This window comes from Pongo abelii, chromosome 2 (assembly GCF_028885655.2).
Source record: "Pongo abelii isolate AG06213 chromosome 2, NHGRI_mPonAbe1-v2.0_pri, whole genome shotgun sequence".
Taxonomy (NCBI): Eukaryota; Metazoa; Chordata; class Mammalia; order Primates; family Hominidae; genus Pongo; species Pongo abelii.
In genome coordinates, this window is record NC_085928.1 from 110,589,096 (window position 1) to 110,606,162 (window position 17,067).

Consider the following 17,067-nt stretch of genomic DNA (forward strand, 5'->3'; position numbering starts at 1 on the left):
AGTCACCCTTCCATCATCACCCCTTAGATTCAATGAACTGCTCAGCCAGGAAAAAACAAGGTTTGCCATCTGCCCCAAGATCACAAGTGAACTAACAACCACCAAGGATTTAGAGAAGATGGTATGTTTGTGTTTTGGCATCAGGAAGAATGAGGGGGTGAAGGGAAGGCTGGAGAGCAGAGGATATTAAGGTAGCAAAGGTGGGAAGGTATTATAGACTGAATGTTTGTGTCTTCCTCAAATTCATATGTTGAAATCCTAACACCCAACATGATGGTATTAGGAGGTGGGGTTTTTGTTAGGTGATTAGGTCCTGAGGATGAGGCCTTCATAAATCAGATTAGTGCCCTTATAAAAGAAACTTCAGAGAACTCCCTCACCCCTATTGCCATATGAGGTTACAGCTAGAAGATGGCCACCTGGGGACCAGGAAGCAGGCCCTCACCAGACACCAAGTCTGCTGGCACCTTGATCTTGGACTTCCCAGCTTCCAGAGCACTGAGAAATAAATTTCTGGGCTGGGCGCAGTGGCTCACGCCTGTAATCCCGGCACTTTGGGAGGCCGAGGCGGGTGGATCACCAGGTCAGGAGATTGAGACCATCCTGGCTATACGGTGAAACCCTCTCTGTACTAAAAACACAAAAAATTAGCCAGGGGTCATGGTGGGCGCCTGTAATCCCAGCTACTCAGGAGGCTGAGGCAGGAGAATGGTGTGAACCCGGGAGGCAGAGCTTGCAGCGAGCCGAGATCGCGCAACTGCACTCCAGCCTGGGCAACAGAGTGAGACTCTGTCTCAAAAAAAAAAAAAAGAAAGAAATTTCTGTGGTTTAAAAGCTATCTGATCTATGGCATTTTGTTAAAGCAGTCTGAGCTGAAATAATACAGAAGGATAAGAGGTAAAATTGCTCTGAAATTTTAAAACATAATTTTTATTATGAAAAATTTTAAGCATAAAGTAGAAAAAAATAGTTTAATGTAAACATTTAAATTTAAAAGGTAAAAATCACATTTCATTATGGAAAATCATTAAAAGAAATAAAAGAAAAATATTTGTAATTCAACCACCTTATTAAAGCCAGGTATTGCTTTGGTGTATTTCCATCTAGTCCTTTTTTTTTTTTTTTTTTTGAAGGGAGGGGCATAAGTTTTTATATAGAGTTGTAAAGAACAGAAATGGTTATAATCAGAGACTTGGTGGTATGTCCTTATGGGAAGGGGGAGAGGAGAGGGGATGGATTCTTCTGTATGGTTTTACACAGAATCCCTTGCTCTGTGTTCGTCACTTTGGGGGCTAACACACATTTCTGATTCTGTAGCAGGTAAGGAAGCAGGAGGTGGGAGAGGAGTGTGGAGAAACATAATTTAGATCAGTTATACATTCAGTTTGTTAGCAGCTTTGGCGAAAAGGTTCCTGGGAAGAGCAAGTGGAAATGCCTTATCAAAATGAAGTTTAAAAGGTATCTCTAGGCCGGACACGGTGGCTCAACCCTGTAATCCCAGCACTTTGGGAGGCCGAGGCAGGTGGATCACCTGAGGTCAGGAGTTCAAGACCAGCCTGGCCAACATGGTGAAACCCCGTTTCTACTAAAAACACAAAAATTAGCAGGGTGTGGTGGCGCTTGCCTGCAATCCCAGCTACTCAGGAGGCTGAGGCAGGAGAATCATTTGAACCCGGGAGACAGAGGTTGCAGTGAGCCAAGATTGTGCCACTACACTCTAGCTTGGGCAACAAGGAGCGAAACTCTGTCTCAAAAAATAAAAAACAAAAAATAAAAAAAAGGTATCTCTAACACATTCACGCTTGATATTGAACCCCTGTGCTAATTAAGACTCTAGCGGCAATAGGGAAGGCCAACAAATCAGTGGTTTCCAGAGATTGGGAGTTTATTTCTCACCTTCTGTGCCCTTCAAGTGGGGAAGATGCTAGTCTCCTAGAGGTCAACCAGGACTGCACCTCGGCTGCCCGCAGTGGTCACCTGCTCACCAGTGCACTCTGATGCCTGCTTCCCTCTCCTACCTCATTTCCTGTAGTGCCCATGAGAATGTGCCTAGCAGTCCTGCCTCCAATTAGAGGGAGTATCGGTAACCAAAGGCCTGGCAATTGCTGCACTAGGAAGCCCAAGGACATGCTTCCCAAGAGCTGCTCCCAGTCAGTGACTGAGCACAGCAGGGACACTCGAATGCAGGTCGTTCCTAGGAGATGTGGGGCTCCTCTAACACTGGCTTTGGCTCCAGAGTTCCATGATGGCTTTGCTGACCCTTCCATAGACAGCCTGGCAGTCTAAGACATTCTTTCCCCACCTCTTTCACTCAGGGTCAGACTTGGCTGGATGTATGACAGCTCTCTCAGCCTCATGTGGCTCCCTCCCCATTCTCCCTCACGTTGACAGTTACCCTAATAAAATCCTTTCATGTGTAATCCCATCTTGGCAACTACTTCTTAGAAGACTCACACTAACACATTTCCCCCACTCTCCTACTAATACTTCCTGGAATCACCTCCCAGACAAACAACTTGTACTCAAGTTTTTGTGTTAGTATCTCTTTCTGGGGAAGCCAGCCTAAAACAGAGAACACTCCGGGGACACTGCACACATCCCTTGCACGAATTACCTTGCGGCAGAATAGGGTTAGGTGGCCACACTGAACAAGGGAGGCTGGGGCATGTAGTCTCCTTCTATGATGGACCATGCAGGGCAGAATGGCTATCAGGGGGTCTGGTGGCAGCTGTGGCTATTCCTCCTCCCTCTAGCCTTCAAAGTCAACTTTCTGGAGCAGAATGTGTGGAGTCCTTTGTTAAATCTGTGCTGATGTAAACTGATGGAAACTAACCCAAATCTAACTTCATATCATACTGATGTGCTCCAAGGAAAAGTGAAAAGTGAGTGAAGTTATGGTCTAAACCTAGCCCATCTCTTGAGCCATGTTCCCAGTTTTTCCTTTTTAGACTCCCTCCAGAACGCCAGCTGCCCAGAGCCCCAGCTGCCCAGAGCCCCTATTCCAGTGCCTCACCCGAGGTATTGATTCATCAGCCTGACTTTCTTCCTCTTGCCTTAAATTGTACCTGTTCCATTACCCAAGATTCTGTACATCACTAAAGTGATGAGTTAATTTAACATAAAGACAATAATGTTGGCTAAGGCTTGACTGTGGCAGCAGCCAGATGAACACATTTGGCCTCTAACCAGAACCTGGAATGCCTTACCCAGAGGATGGAATGGTAGTTTGCCTGTTGACTGTCACTGAGTCCTGGATAATCACATGCAAATGTTATCCATCTTAGGCTTTTTTTTTTTTTTTTTTTTTTTTTTTTACAATGCAGGTAGCAGAGGTCAAGGATCAGGCATGGATAAGCTACCCCACTAGGAAGGATCTTCTTGAAACCCAGTAGCTGAGACTCCATAAGTTCTGTGAACTCAGTTTTCCTCTGGGTCATGCTCCTTAGGATATTTTTTTTCTGTCGTATTCAGGAAAGAAGCCTAGACTCCTTTGATTCAACACTAAACTGTTCACAGTAGTTATCCCTAGAGTGAAATTGTAGCTGGGGAGACTGTGAAAGGACTATTGCTTTTAATACTGTGAAAGGGCTACTACCTTTTAATGTTTCTGTAGGGCTTGAATTTTTCATATCAAGCATGTAGTCTTTTGGTAACTTTAGAAAATAATGTAATTTAGCTGCTATGATAAACCATTTGCCTTGCTGTGTGGCATGGACAAGAAACCTGTCCTATGCATTCCTGAGAAGATCTCTTCATCTTTGGTAAACAATGAAAAAATCTGGTCCTTAATGTCTCTTCTTTTTTCAGAATGCATTTGGATCCTTTCTGCTATTAGCTTTCTTAAACGTGATATGAATTGTCCTGCATCCCTGGTTTCTCTCTGTCCCATGAGTCAGCTGTTCAAATTTATTTTAAAACATTAATTTTTAAGTAAAATTAGAATAGAGACCACACTTATTTATCTACAGTGCCTGGGTCTAGTGCCTGGTATAAAATAGACACTTTAAAATGTTTTGAAAAATGGCTGAGAACTCATATTAGTCAAGGGACTCCTAATGACCACGGAGTTGTTTCCATATGGCAGCCACTGCAGGTCTTCGGAGGTGGGAGGTGAGCCTTGAGTTCTTTAAAAGGCTTTCCCTGGGATGTCGACCCAGATACCAAATGCAGTTGGGAAGGGAAAGTGGTAGTCTGGCCAATGGTGTAAAATTAGATGTAATATATGAGAATACAACTGCTTGTGCCCTACTTACCTAGTCATTGGGCAAGGCAGGTTAGGTCTGAAGGGGAAATTACTGGCCAGAATCTCAGCATTTTACTGCAAGCTTGAGAAACTGAAAACAAAGCAAAACAAAACATAATCAGTTTTCCTTTGTTGTGCTTGTTTTGACAATAATTTGTTTTGACAAATTGACACTCTTAAAGATGGCTTTTCTGATATTTTGTAAGGCCACTGCACTATCTGCCATTTAACATTTTAAAGTAACTTCCAAGTTTCACACCTCTTCAGCACCTAACCACTTTTTGCTAGCATTGCTTCATGTTGTGAGAGAAGAGACCACCTAATGTCCTGATGTGCAGTGGTGACAGTAGACACATTTAAGTCCAACCTTAGCCCTTCCAGTTCTGGTCCTGTGACCTTAAGGCTCTGAGCCTCAATTTTCTAATCTGTCAAATGTTATTAATGATGATAGCTGTCTCTACAGTTGTTTTAGGGATTACATGAGGTAATCTTTTTTTTTTTAAGCACAGGGGCTGGTGCATAGTAAAGACTCAATAAGTGATAACCATTGTTATCATCATCAACATTAAAAGCTTATCAAAGGGGGCCAGAAGGACTTGGGATATGGATCCAGGAAATCTACCACTTTCAGGCCAAGAAATAATCATATTAATAAAACCAGTAGAGTTCTGCTGGGTCATTCTTCTGGGATCTCATGTTCTGTTCTTTGCAGTATTGGGAAGTGGGCAAGGAGGTGGGGCGTGGAGAAGGGAGGCGAGGAAGGGGGCTGGGAAGGCAGAGGGAAAATGAGGGCTGCTGATGGTTGGTGGTTCAGAGGCAGCAAAGCCAGCAGTGAGGAAATGGGAATTACCAGGCACTGAGGAGCCCTAGTGCCAGCTCTCTGCTGACATAATTAATGAGGCTGTTGTGCCAAAAATGAGGCATGTTGTTAATATACAGACCTGTTGGGAGCACAAGGGAAATGCAAATAAAAATTTTGCCAAAAGAGGAGTGGGGTCAAATCAGCTCCAGAGGGAGACCACCTTATCTACAAAACTCTAGTATATGGGAGGCCAGGAGACAGTATGAAGAAAAAGAGAGGAATTGATTTCAAACAGGATCGGTAGCTACTAAATAGTAGACTTTTAATATTCGTGTTTGCTGATTTTTCCTTTTGTGTCTATTTCTTTCAAAGTCTGTTCAACTGGTGAAATTCACTTGATAATGAAGACTATTTAGGTTGGTGCAAAAGTAATTTAATTTAAAAAAAGGCAAAAACCACAATTACTTTTGTACCAACCAAATAAAATTTCAATGGAGTTTTAGCATTCAGGACTTTAATATACATTCCATAAGATACACAAGAAAAAAACCTTAAAGATTATTTTTATTTTTACTTTAAAGAGCTCTGGTTTGCTGAGAGGAAGCAGTCTTGAACCTATATAAAATTGTGATTTTTGTGCCTGTTTCCATCATAAAAACCAAAAATGATTATTGGTTTCTTATGTGTGTTCTCAATGGCGAATTCAATTTTTTTTCCCAAAGAGCCTTGTTGAATCATCCGAGTGAGACCTGGAGCAAGGTGAAGGCGCCTGCGGGTGGCTTTGCTGTCCAGGGGTAGGCAGGAAATAGAGTCCCGGGCTGCCACTGCTGTCCCCTGTGGGTGTGGCTGGGGACTGCCTGGGAAAAAAGCCAGCATCATTTGATGCAGTTGCTGTGGAAGGTCGCTGAGCACGGGCCCTGGCACCCATCTTCCCAAACACAAGCCCGGCCCTCGGCCCAGCGGGAGGGTCTCGTACAGGGGATAGGGATGGCGATGCTGGTCCCACGGGAGCCAGGCCGGTGTCCCCAGGGGGTGAGGGGTGGGGGGGCAATACAAGGAGGTTACTTTGGTCTGTTGCTCCCGCTTTGTTAACCCATCCCTATATCCTATCCCCGTCTTCCCTGGCTTTGCCCAAGCCGGGTAACGAGAAAGCGCTGGGAACCAAGTGGCTGTTGGACGTGGCCGACTGCGGAAAGGCCTGCTTTATTTCGTCGCAGTTCATTTATTTTCCTTTTCATTCTGCCGGCTGCCAGGTGTTTGGTAAGTTAGAGCACGAAACACTTTAAGATGGGCCTGAGGGGCCCGAGCAGAGCCGCAGAGCTGTGCAGGCGCGCGTGTGCGTCCCCGCGTGCACGTGGGCCGTGTGCGCGCGCACATTGTTTCTGTCACCAGCGGTTGGGAGCGCGCTGGCCGTTGCCTGAGGGCTTGGGCGCCCTGCGCCGGGGCGGAGCGGGCAGCAAGGCCGGCGGGAGATGCTGGGCTGCTCTGGAGAGCGCGCAACCGGCGTGCTCACCCTGTTAAGGCTCCGCTCTTTGCTGTGCTCAGATCCACACAGGTGGCCCTCAACCGCCGCCCGGGGAAGTCGGTGTTCTTATTAGCTTCAATTTCCGGACGAGGAAGTAAGGCACAGAGAGGTTAAGGCGCCCAGCTATTAGGAGCCTTTGAACTCAGACAGTCTGGCTCCAGAATCTGCATCTAAACCCCATTACGCGTTATTTTTTAAACGCAGGCCCGCCCCCCACCCCCGGACTCCGGTTTGAAACGCATTGAATAATGAATCCTTTTCGCCTCCCTCCTTCTAAAATAACAGTTCAGTTATCGAAAACCCAGAGGTAGCCCACCGTGTGACTCAGCGGCACGGAAAACATCAGAGTCATTGACTTTGGCGTGGCAAAGTGGGATCTCACACATGGTACTTTATCAAATAAAGGGCACCGGCATGTTAAACTGATTCGTAGCATCTTTTAAATGTGACAAAACATAAACTTTGATAACACTTCTGATTTTTTTTCCCTGACTTTAAGTGATGCATTATATTAGGAAAATACAGGATAGGACAAAGAAGAAACTAAAAGTTCCCCATAATCTCAGCTCTCCACCCCATAATACTATACGTTGTTGAAAATCTAGTGATTTTTTTTCTAAGCATATGCTATCATAAAATTGATTAAAAGAAATTTAAAACAGTATCATAATGTACATGGTGTTTTATAATTTTTATATTTAATAATGCATCACGAACATTTCCCCATATCAAATATCTTACTACAAATGTTTTTAATGACTACACTGTATTTCATTATACAAATTTGCCATGACTTAACTTGTCACTAGCCTTATTTTTTGACATTTAGGTTGCTCCCCAACTTTTGCTATTATAGATGATGGACACCAGAATGCAGCAATTTTTTATACACACTATTTCCTTGGGACAAATGGGATTGCCAGGTCAAAGATCATCACACTTTTAAAGGGGTCAAACTATTATCTAGAAAGGTGGGCTCAGTCCACTCACCTCCAAGTAGAATAAGTGTGCCCGTTTTCTTTCTCAATTCTGGGTGCTATTGCTCCAGGCAATCTTTCTTAATAAACAAAATACAGCCTTCAAGGAAAAAAAATACCTCAGTTATTTCATTAGACTATGCCAAGTTTCAAGAGAAAGACTTTATATGATTGCAGATATTTGAAACATTTGGGAAATTCAGTTTATTCCGATGCTCCCAGGACTGCACAAGACTCAGCAAAGGATGTGGTAAAATAAGGGCACTTTGGAAAAAGGAACCAGGAAGGAATTCTCAAGCCATTTTTTTTTCAAGGCAGAGAGATAGATGATGTCTCTAAAATAAAAGAAGAGGTATTAATTGCCTCTTTGGCTGGGTCTTTGACTCCCTGGCAACTTTCCCATTGTCAGGTCTGAAAACGTTGATGGTGCTGCTTGCCGCAGAGCTACTGCAGAAATATTCAAGGCAGCAAACCTGAGCAATTAGGGTTTCTATTAATTTTCTTCCCCTTTCATTCTACCAGCTTCCCCTCCCCCTATGTCAGCAAGTTGGAGTGACAAATATTTAAAGTCAGCCTGTCACGCATGAGCAGCGCAGCTGTGTGAATGACTGATTTTCTTGACGTTCTCAACAGCTTTGTGTGTGCATGTGGAGACCTGCAGACCCCAAACCTGCCACCGTCTGCCCCACAAGACAACATTGGTTTGGTATTTGAGGCAACAGTGGGGGTCTAGGCAAGTGGCATTTTATGACCAGGAAATGAACAGACATATAATCCGCAGATGTTTTAGGAATAGGCATGTTTGTCACAATGACCTCTAGGTGAATTTCTGCAGTAACAAAGAGGAGACTTTTCGGGTGTGGTTTAAATTCCTTTCCTTGCACAGTGTGCTCTAAAATCACTTTTGCCTAAGGGACTGGAGACCATGATGTCCTTAGTGAATCTGAAAGATGCACTTGGACCTGACTGGCCTTTTTTCTCCCCACTCAGCGTTGCAGCAAGAGTAACAGATGTCTATTTAGGGAAGGCATGTTCTCTTTTTCTATGCAAACCGTGTTGCTAAAAATTCTCCCTTAGATGAATTATTAAACTCAATTTATGAAATAAGGACAATACAGATTTCCTCTGGAACTATTCTTTCTCTCTGATATGTGATACCCGTGTCTGCTGGTGGAGAAAAGCAAAGAGAATATGAGAAGCCAGGTGGAGATGGGAGAAAAGTGAGATAAATAAATAAAGGTTATTTTATAGCCCTAGAAATTCCCTGAATGTTTGGACCCCTTGGGGTGCATCTAGAATTCTTTAGCCATCATATAGAAATGCACAAAAACATAATTATTTTTGTAAACCTAGATTTCTTCTCATGGTCTAATGAAGTAGGAATATTTAACTTACCACAATTCCTTTAAGAAACAGTACTGCTTTTGTTTGAGAACAGGCATTGATCTGTGTTTGGAACATCAAGGTGGTGCTTCTAAGGGAGAGAGTAGGTTATTCTTTTTTTATTCAAGGGGAAGGACTTTGGTTGCTCTTGAAGGGGACTCAGCAGGAAAAAGTGGCTGGAAGAGCTGAGTGGACATAAAGCCCCAGAGAGGTGCAGTAAGTGGCCCCTGTATGTCCTGAGGCCGGGGTTGCCTGGGGCGCTCAGCTGGTTGTTTAGGTTATAAACTTAATGTGAGGTGGAAACCAGCATCACCTCTCTTATGAAATCTTCAGTAACATCTACTTTTTAAAAGCATAAAAGCCTTTGCTAATGAATATTCTCCTTACATTTTTTAGAAGAACTCTGTTATAGAATTTATATCCCTTTTGCAATACATGAATTTTTATAGTAATTATGAAAAAAAAAGTTAACCGTTAACTTGAAATTCACACCTCAATGCCAACCTTAGATGCTGCCTCCGAGGAAATAACTTCCTGCAGTTTTATCTGCAGTGTGGTCCTGGACCTGCAGCATCACCTGGGAGCTGGATAGACCTAGTGACTTAGTCTGTTCAGGCTGCTATAACAAAATACCGTACACTAGGTAATTTATAAACAACAGAAACTTATTGCTGACAGTCCTGGAGGCCGGGAAGTCCAAGATCAAGGTGCTGGCAAATTCAGTGTCTGGTTCAGTGAGGGCCCATTCCTCATGGATGGTACCTTCTTGCTGTGTCCTCACGTGGTGGAAGAGGCAAAGGGCTCCCTCAGGCCTCTTTTTTAAGGGCACTAATCCCATTCATGAGGGCCCTATCCTCTTGACCAAATCACCACCTGAAGGCCCCACCTCTCAATACCATCACATTGGAGACTATGTTCCAATATGTGACTTTTGGGAGGACACCAACATTCAGACCATAGTACCTAGTGAATCAGAATCTGCATTGCAACAAGATTCTCAGGTAATTCAGGTGCGTGTTACAGTTTGCAAACTGCTGGTCTACAGCCCCGATTCTAAACTTGGCTGCACATTGGAATCACTTGGGAAGCTTTACAAAATATAGATTCCAAAGTCCCATTCATAAGGATTCTAATTTAATTGATTTGGGGAGGCAGGGCTCCCAAACATCTGGATTGTGAAAGGCTCCCCAGGCGATTCTAATATGTGGTACATTTGGAAACCCCTGATTTCAGAACGCTTTCTTCTTCAGGTCATGTCTAAGCTCAGACACCTTGTGAGGTGCCTGGCCTGGCCACAAAGTCTGTGCTGCTTGGGAATCACAGCTCGCCTACAATAGCAGTGCTCCGCATTCTCAAAAACTTCTGTGTAACAAATTTTCACCATGAGACTCAATAGAGGATTTAAGCCAATAGCAGACAATCAGAGGAGCTTCCAGGATCACTCTTCTCTAGCACCTTGACCCCCATCTTCTGGTTTTGCACCCCCATGAGACTGCCTAACATGGTGGTCAGGGAAAGGGTGGTCAAGCTCCCTGGGTTCAAACCACGGCAGTGTGCCCTAACATAGATTACCTACCACTTTCAAACTCCATTTCCTCCTCTCTACTTGGGGTTAATAATAGTACCTACATCCTAGGGTTGTGAGAACAGGTCCAACAGAATTCAGGGAACCTACTTACCAGGACTTGTATTCAAGTAATAAGAATATATGCACCATGAGGACTAAGAGAAGGAATAAAACCTAATTAACACTCAACTTTCTCCGCTGTTGGAAGCCTGCAGATGGGAATGGCAACAAGAAACAAATCCATTCATGCTGCAGACACTTAGAAACACTCAAGAATTGAAGGACCAGGAACCTCTGAAAGTTGGGGTAATTGGAGGAGCTGAAGGAAGAAGGTTTGATACGTCTGTGTGAAGAGTCGCTAAATCCCTGCCCGACACAACCTGAGCTCAAGGCCTTCCTTGCCCCAGCAGAAGCCTGAAGTTTTACCCTCCGAAGAAACTGATCCAGCCTGGCTTCCAACGCAGAGTTGCCAGGCACAGCTGGGGTAGAGGTGAGGCCCTGGACAGAAACAAGGTTAAACGAAATTTTGCAGCTTTACCCCCACTTCAGTCCTATTTCCCCAGTAGGCTCCCAGAATGCATTACATTCCCCAGGCCAGAAACCAGAGGAAAGAGCAGAAATACTGAATTTTGGCGGAATCTTCCAAAGGAACAGCAGCAGGTCCCCTGCCTGATCGTCCTCAGCAAAGACCCTATTGGCAAGCTCATTCTACTTAATGAGCCTCCAGCCAACCTTGGATGCCACCTTCCTAATATAAATGAAAAGGCAATGATTACAAGGAAAATCTTCACCATGGAAAGCAAATATCAAAACGAGGAGAAAAGGAAATTAGAGTAAACAGAGATCGTGTTGCCCCACCTTGAAGGGAGTGAAGGCCCTGCATCCATAAGACAAGACTATTTAGGGGACAGTAGAGATGTTGAAAATGAAAAGAACACAAAAACAGAAATAAAATGCAATAAAAAGGATGGGGCTAAAGTGGGTAAAGTCTCAAAAAGTGTGATAAAAACATTAGATTCATATTAGAGGCCCAATACTCGAGAGAAAATAAAGAAAATGGAGGAGAGAAAATTATCAAAGAGAACAATATTCTGAAATATCTCAGAACAAAAGGATATGATTTACCAGACTGAACAGGCCCAAAAAGTGCTCAGCATAATGAATGTTTTCTTCTTTTCCTGTATCTTTATTTTTTATTTTATTTTTATTTTTGTGGGTACATGGTAGGTGTATATATTTATGGGTCACATGAGATATTTTGATACAGGCATGCAATGCATAATAATCACATCATGGAGAATGGGGGATCCATCACCTCAAGCATTTTTCCTTTGTGTTACAAATAATCCACTCATACTCTTAGTTATTTTAAAATGTACAATTAAATTATGTTTGACTATAGTCACCCTGTTGTGCTGTCAAATACTAGGTCTTATTCATTCTTTCCAACTATTTTTTATACCCCTTAACCATCCCCACTCTCCCTCCCATACCTTTCCCAGTCTCTGGTAACCATCCTTCTACTCTCTCTCTCCACGAGTTCAATTATTTTAATTTTTAGCTCCCACAAATAAGTAAGAACATGAGACGTTTGTCTTTCTGTGCCTGGTTTATTTCACTTAACATAATGACCTCCAGTTTCATCCATGTTGTTGTAAATGACAGAATCTCATTCTTTTTTTTTTTATGGCTGAATGGCACTCCACTGTGTATATGTACCACATTTTCTTTATCCATTCATCTGTTGATAGATACTTGGTTTGCTTCCAAATATTGACTATTGTGAATAGTACTGCAATAAACATGAGACAGATAGCTCTTTGATATACTGATCTCCTTTCTTTTGGGTATATACCTAGGAGTGAGATTGCTGGATCATATGGTAACTCTATTTTTAGTTTTTTGAGGAACCTCCAAACTCTTCTGCATAGTGGTTGTACTAATTTACATTCTTGCCAACAGTGTATGAGGGCTTCCTTTTCTCCACATCCTCGCTAGCATTTGTTATTGCCTAACTTTTGGATAAAAGCTATTTTAGCTGGTATGAGATAATATCTCATTGTAGTTTTGATTTGCATTTCTCCAATGATCAATGATATTGAACACCTTTTTATATACCTGTTTGCCACTTGCATGTCTTCTTTTGAGAAATTTCGGGGTGGCATTAATCATCTTAGCAGCATCAGAATATAGAAAATAAAGGAACAAGACTTTCAAAATGCTGAGGAAAACATTTCCAGCCTAGAACTCTATATCCAGCTAAGCAACCAAGGGTGATCTCTGGAAGCTAGTACAGACATCCCAAAATAAAGGAATTAACAAAGAAAGAGGATGCCATAGGATCCAGAAAAGGGATTCAACACAGAAGAGAGGCAAAGGGAATTCAGAGTTTGGTAAGTGAAGCCCCTGGATGACCACTGGGTAACGAGGATGACAGGTCACCAGCTCAGATTGGAACAGGAGGAAGGACAGCTTCTGAAAGGACATCTCCAAGGTACAGATGGGATTGATATGTTTCAATATACCCAGGGGAATTTTACATCTCTTCTGTAGAGTTTGTAGGGAGAATTAGTGACGGCTACATAAATTATGCAAGTGGAAGCAAAGTCAATAATTCCAGGGAAAACAAAAAGTCATATGCAAAAGAAAATGCAACACTTTTCTGGAGCAGCTTGACCAATGTTTACTTAATGAGAATAACATGTTCATTGAATAATGATTTAACAAAGCCTGTGACATGATTACATGGGGAGGATGTAGAAGGGAAAGTAGATGAAGTAAAGGTATCCTCTCTAAAACCCTCAGCAACCATAGCAGGAAGGCAGGAGATTATGTCTAAAATGGAAAAGTCAAGATTCAATAGTATGTCTTTTACTCAGAAAAGTGGAGGTAAATATGAAAAGTATTTGCTGAGTTGGGACTTGGAGTGGGGAAGGTATGGGGAGGGGAACACTACATTTCTTTACTAGCCTTATAGTAGTATTTGACTTTTTAAAACATGTATGTATTAAATTTGATAGAAATAGAATTAAATTTTAAAACAAGGCTGAGCACCATGCCTGGCCCAGGTAAGTGCCAGCCATTGTGGGGAAGCTGTTCTTCCCATTCCTATATCTTGCCCTCTTGGTTTTTCTCAGCAAACCCTGACAGGCAAGTTACAAAAGTTGGCCATCGTGATTCCTTGTAACTTCGTCTTTCACTTCTACACTCAGGAGAGGCCCCATAATAGCATCTTTGGTGGTGGTTGTTTTTTTGTTTTTGTTCCTTTGCTGTGTTTTGCCTTTAAAGAGAAGGTGCCTGAATGCTGGACTTTGCTGGAGAAACTCACAGTGCATGAGAAACTTTGATTCAGAATGTTTTTGGTGCTGCTTTGGTTACTGAAATAACTGACTGGTGTTTAAAATAAGAAATCTGTACTTTTCACCTCATATATAACTAGAGATTTTTCTTATAAGGATTTTATTTATGTGAAAAATTGGACTGTCTTTTGGAGTACTGGAATGGATTAAATGTTCCCAACTGAAATAAATGGCAGAGGCCTTTTTTGCAAAACACCCCTTTGCCTTCTGCCCTTTCTGTGGGAGGTAAATTGAGAATGCTATGTCAGGGAAGAGCTGTGCCTGGGTAGGGTGGATTTTTTTGTGGAAATCAGTGAAAGAGTTGATAGTTTACATCTGGACGACTGAGGGGATAAAGGGGACAGCACCCTGGATTCCCAGGGCAGAGGGGACTAGGAGGAGGCTAAGGGCTGGGAATTTGCAGAAATCTGTGGAGGGCATGGAACCTGAACTTCACTGTGGCCTTACGGGTCTGCAGTCCTCTTAGCTGGTTCTGGTAGGGCCAGAGAGGCCTAGCTGATCTCAGAGTTGCAGGAGTTGCCCAGGTTTTCCTGGCATTATCACACCCACATAGCTGTCTTCACTCCATCAGGGATTAGCAGGCTCTGGTATTTGGTATTTGTACAGAAGACAGGCTTGCCTCAAACTAAAAAAAAAAAAAAAAAAAAAAAAAAAAAAGATTCTGATGACCAAAGTGTGTTTCTTTTCTTAAAGTCATTTTCCCTCCCCCTTTCCTAGAATCAAGCCAAAGTTACTCCCCACCCGATGGGGCACCCCTCTGCACAGCTCAGTGCAGCTCATCGTCTGCTGTGACTTAAATAGCAAGAAGAATTTTTAAAAATAAGTTTTGTCATCAGTCCTGCTTGATCCTAAGCAACACTGCTCCAGCAGATGTGGCAAAATCCTCTCACAGGCCAGCTTGCTTTGTTCCAGAGGCAATTTGTGTAGAAAGCAGCAAGTTCCCTGGTGCTAGAGGGCACAGAAAAGGACCTGCCACCCTGCCCCTGTGACTGGGGGACAGGCAGGGGCTGTGTGTGGGTATGAATGTGTGTGGGGTGTGAGGATGTGGGTGTGAGTGGGAGTGTGCATGCATGTGGGGCGGGTGGGGCTGGGGCAGGAGGAAGGAGAACGCAGCTCAACCTAGTTAAGAAGTTGAACCCAGCTTTCCGGTATATTCTTTTTTAACAAAGAGTGGTATGTTCTGTCTTAGCTATTCAGCCTCTTGGTCTGAAAATCTCAGCAAGAATCCACCAAGTTTATTTTTAAAATGCTTGTAATTTGAAGATGGACTTCAGAAAGACTTGATGTTTGCACGGGGCGGGGCTTTGGGCCATTGTAGATCATTTCTTGACCTTTCTGCAGTGGGGAGAAGAGGGTGCTGGTGAAGTAGGAGGCACTCATCTTTTATTATCAACAGGAGAAAATGTTGTGTTTTATGTGAAAAGTATAGGTAGTTTAAGAAGAAACGCGTTTCTCCGTGGTGTGGGTTTGCCATATGTCTGGATTGCCGCCATGTGACAACTTGGGTCCTTATTTTAAGGACAGTACTCAGACAAAAAAGCGTGTGTCCCTGAGCTGAGAGCTTCACATACAGTGACTCAGTCCTTTCCTGGGGTGTCACTGGCCATGGGGGTACAGTGATGATTTTAGGTGGAATGTGGTGAACACTTTTACTTTAAAAGGTATTTGTTTATTTTAATGTGTATTAGGAAAGATCAAAACCAGGATAAGTCCATAATTACATGGAGAGATGAAATTCCTGTCAAACAAATAGTTTAGATTCTTAAAATGAGAGTTTGTTTAAGAAAGTTACCACTTAAATACTAATCCAGGAGCGCATCACCCCAGGTTAGGGAGAAGAAATAATTCTCCCTGAAGGTCCCCATGGTGATACGTATGAAGGGATCGTCTGCAGATCTCTGGGACAGGGCAAATGGGGGCCCTAAAGAATGCCGAGGTCCCCAGACAGTAACCTCAGAGTGATGCTGGGCCACCTTAGGCCTGAAGAGTCAAAGGAGGGAATCAGAGTCCACTGACAGCCAGAGCCACAAAAGGGGCACAGCCATGGACACAGTCAGGGCACCAGAGCGAGGGGTGGCAGGGAGAGATTCTCCCATCTCCCTCCTCCCGCTGCCTCAGCCCTGCCAGCACCTGCCATGGGCCAAACCCAACCAGAGGCCAGTGGGCTAGGAGCCCAGTGAAGTCCACAGTGTCCACCTCCCCAAGAGTACAGATCTGGGCAGAGACTGGATCCAGGTTGGGGCAGGGTGGGAGCAGAGAGTAGCCAGCAGGAAGTGGGCTGTGGGCATGGCAGGAATGGTGGAGATGGTGAGTGAAGCTGGGTCTGGCTTCTTACGATGGTCCAATGAGGTTGGTATGGATTCGCTCACTTTTCAGGTGACAAGCTGAGCCTCAGAAAGCTTGAGAACTTGCTCAAGCTTACATTACTGGTGACAGAGCTGGTTCTCAAATCAGGTCTATCTGGTCAGAGAGCTTGAGCTCTTAAGCATTACACACACACATACACCCAGCTCATATAAAACCCAGCAAAATGATACTGGAGCTATGTTCACAATGAATACAAATAGTAAATCGAATCTTAAAAGTGTACTTGAAGTGCTGATGTTTTATTTCCATTATCTCTGTGGTCGGGGGTGCACAGGTGGGCCTCTTGTGTAGGCAGGTTCTGCGCTAGACCACTGGACTACATCCTGGTTCACCCGAGGCCTTGTGATTCCAGCCACAGAAAACAAACTCTATTTGTCTAAGCGCCAGAGTCTGGTTGGCTCTCTTCAGGGTTCACACTCAAGGACAGGGCTCCTGGCCAAATTAAAGTGGGGCCTGGGAGAGTCCAACTGCACTTAAAAAATAATAATAATTGCATGTACTTTCTTTAATGAGCTCTCATTCCCACTTGGCAGCAGGAACACTAAATTCAGTCCACTCCAGCAAAGCCCAGTCTAATCCAATAAAAATGTTAGTCTAATCCAGGAATTCGATCACTGTCCAGTTCAAAGGTCTCTCTCCACAAGGTGCTTCCCCTCCTCCACCTAAGGGGAATATCCCAAGGACTTGCTGCCAGCCCACAGCCCAACAAGCAGGGGCAGGGAGAGCCAGCACCTGGTGGGGCTGAGAATGCACAGCCTCATGGCTGCTGTTCTCACCCTATTCACTCGTGTCCACCTGCTGTCTCTGCACATTTGATGATGTGGTCTGCCTTGCTGGACGCCCC

General features: G+C 43.7%; 1 long non-coding RNA gene across 5 annotated transcripts in view; it reads right to left on the reverse strand.

Moving 5' to 3' along the window:
- LOC129058273 (uncharacterized) overlaps window positions 1-14,477 on the reverse strand; it is a 48,138-nt gene extending 33,661 nt beyond the window's left edge. For 3 of the 5 annotated variants that reach the window (XR_008523341.2, XR_008523342.2, XR_008523339.2), the window contains exons 1-2: window positions 5,620-14,477; window positions 4,254-4,334 (exon numbers count right to left, since the gene is read on the reverse strand). This is a non-coding gene — a long non-coding RNA (uncharacterized LOC129058273). The remainder of the gene's footprint in view (window positions 1-4,253; window positions 4,335-5,619) is intronic. The other 2 variants (XR_010139211.1, XR_008523340.2) reach the window with 2 other exon arrangements.
- Window positions 14,478-17,067: the final 2,590 nt, after the last annotated feature.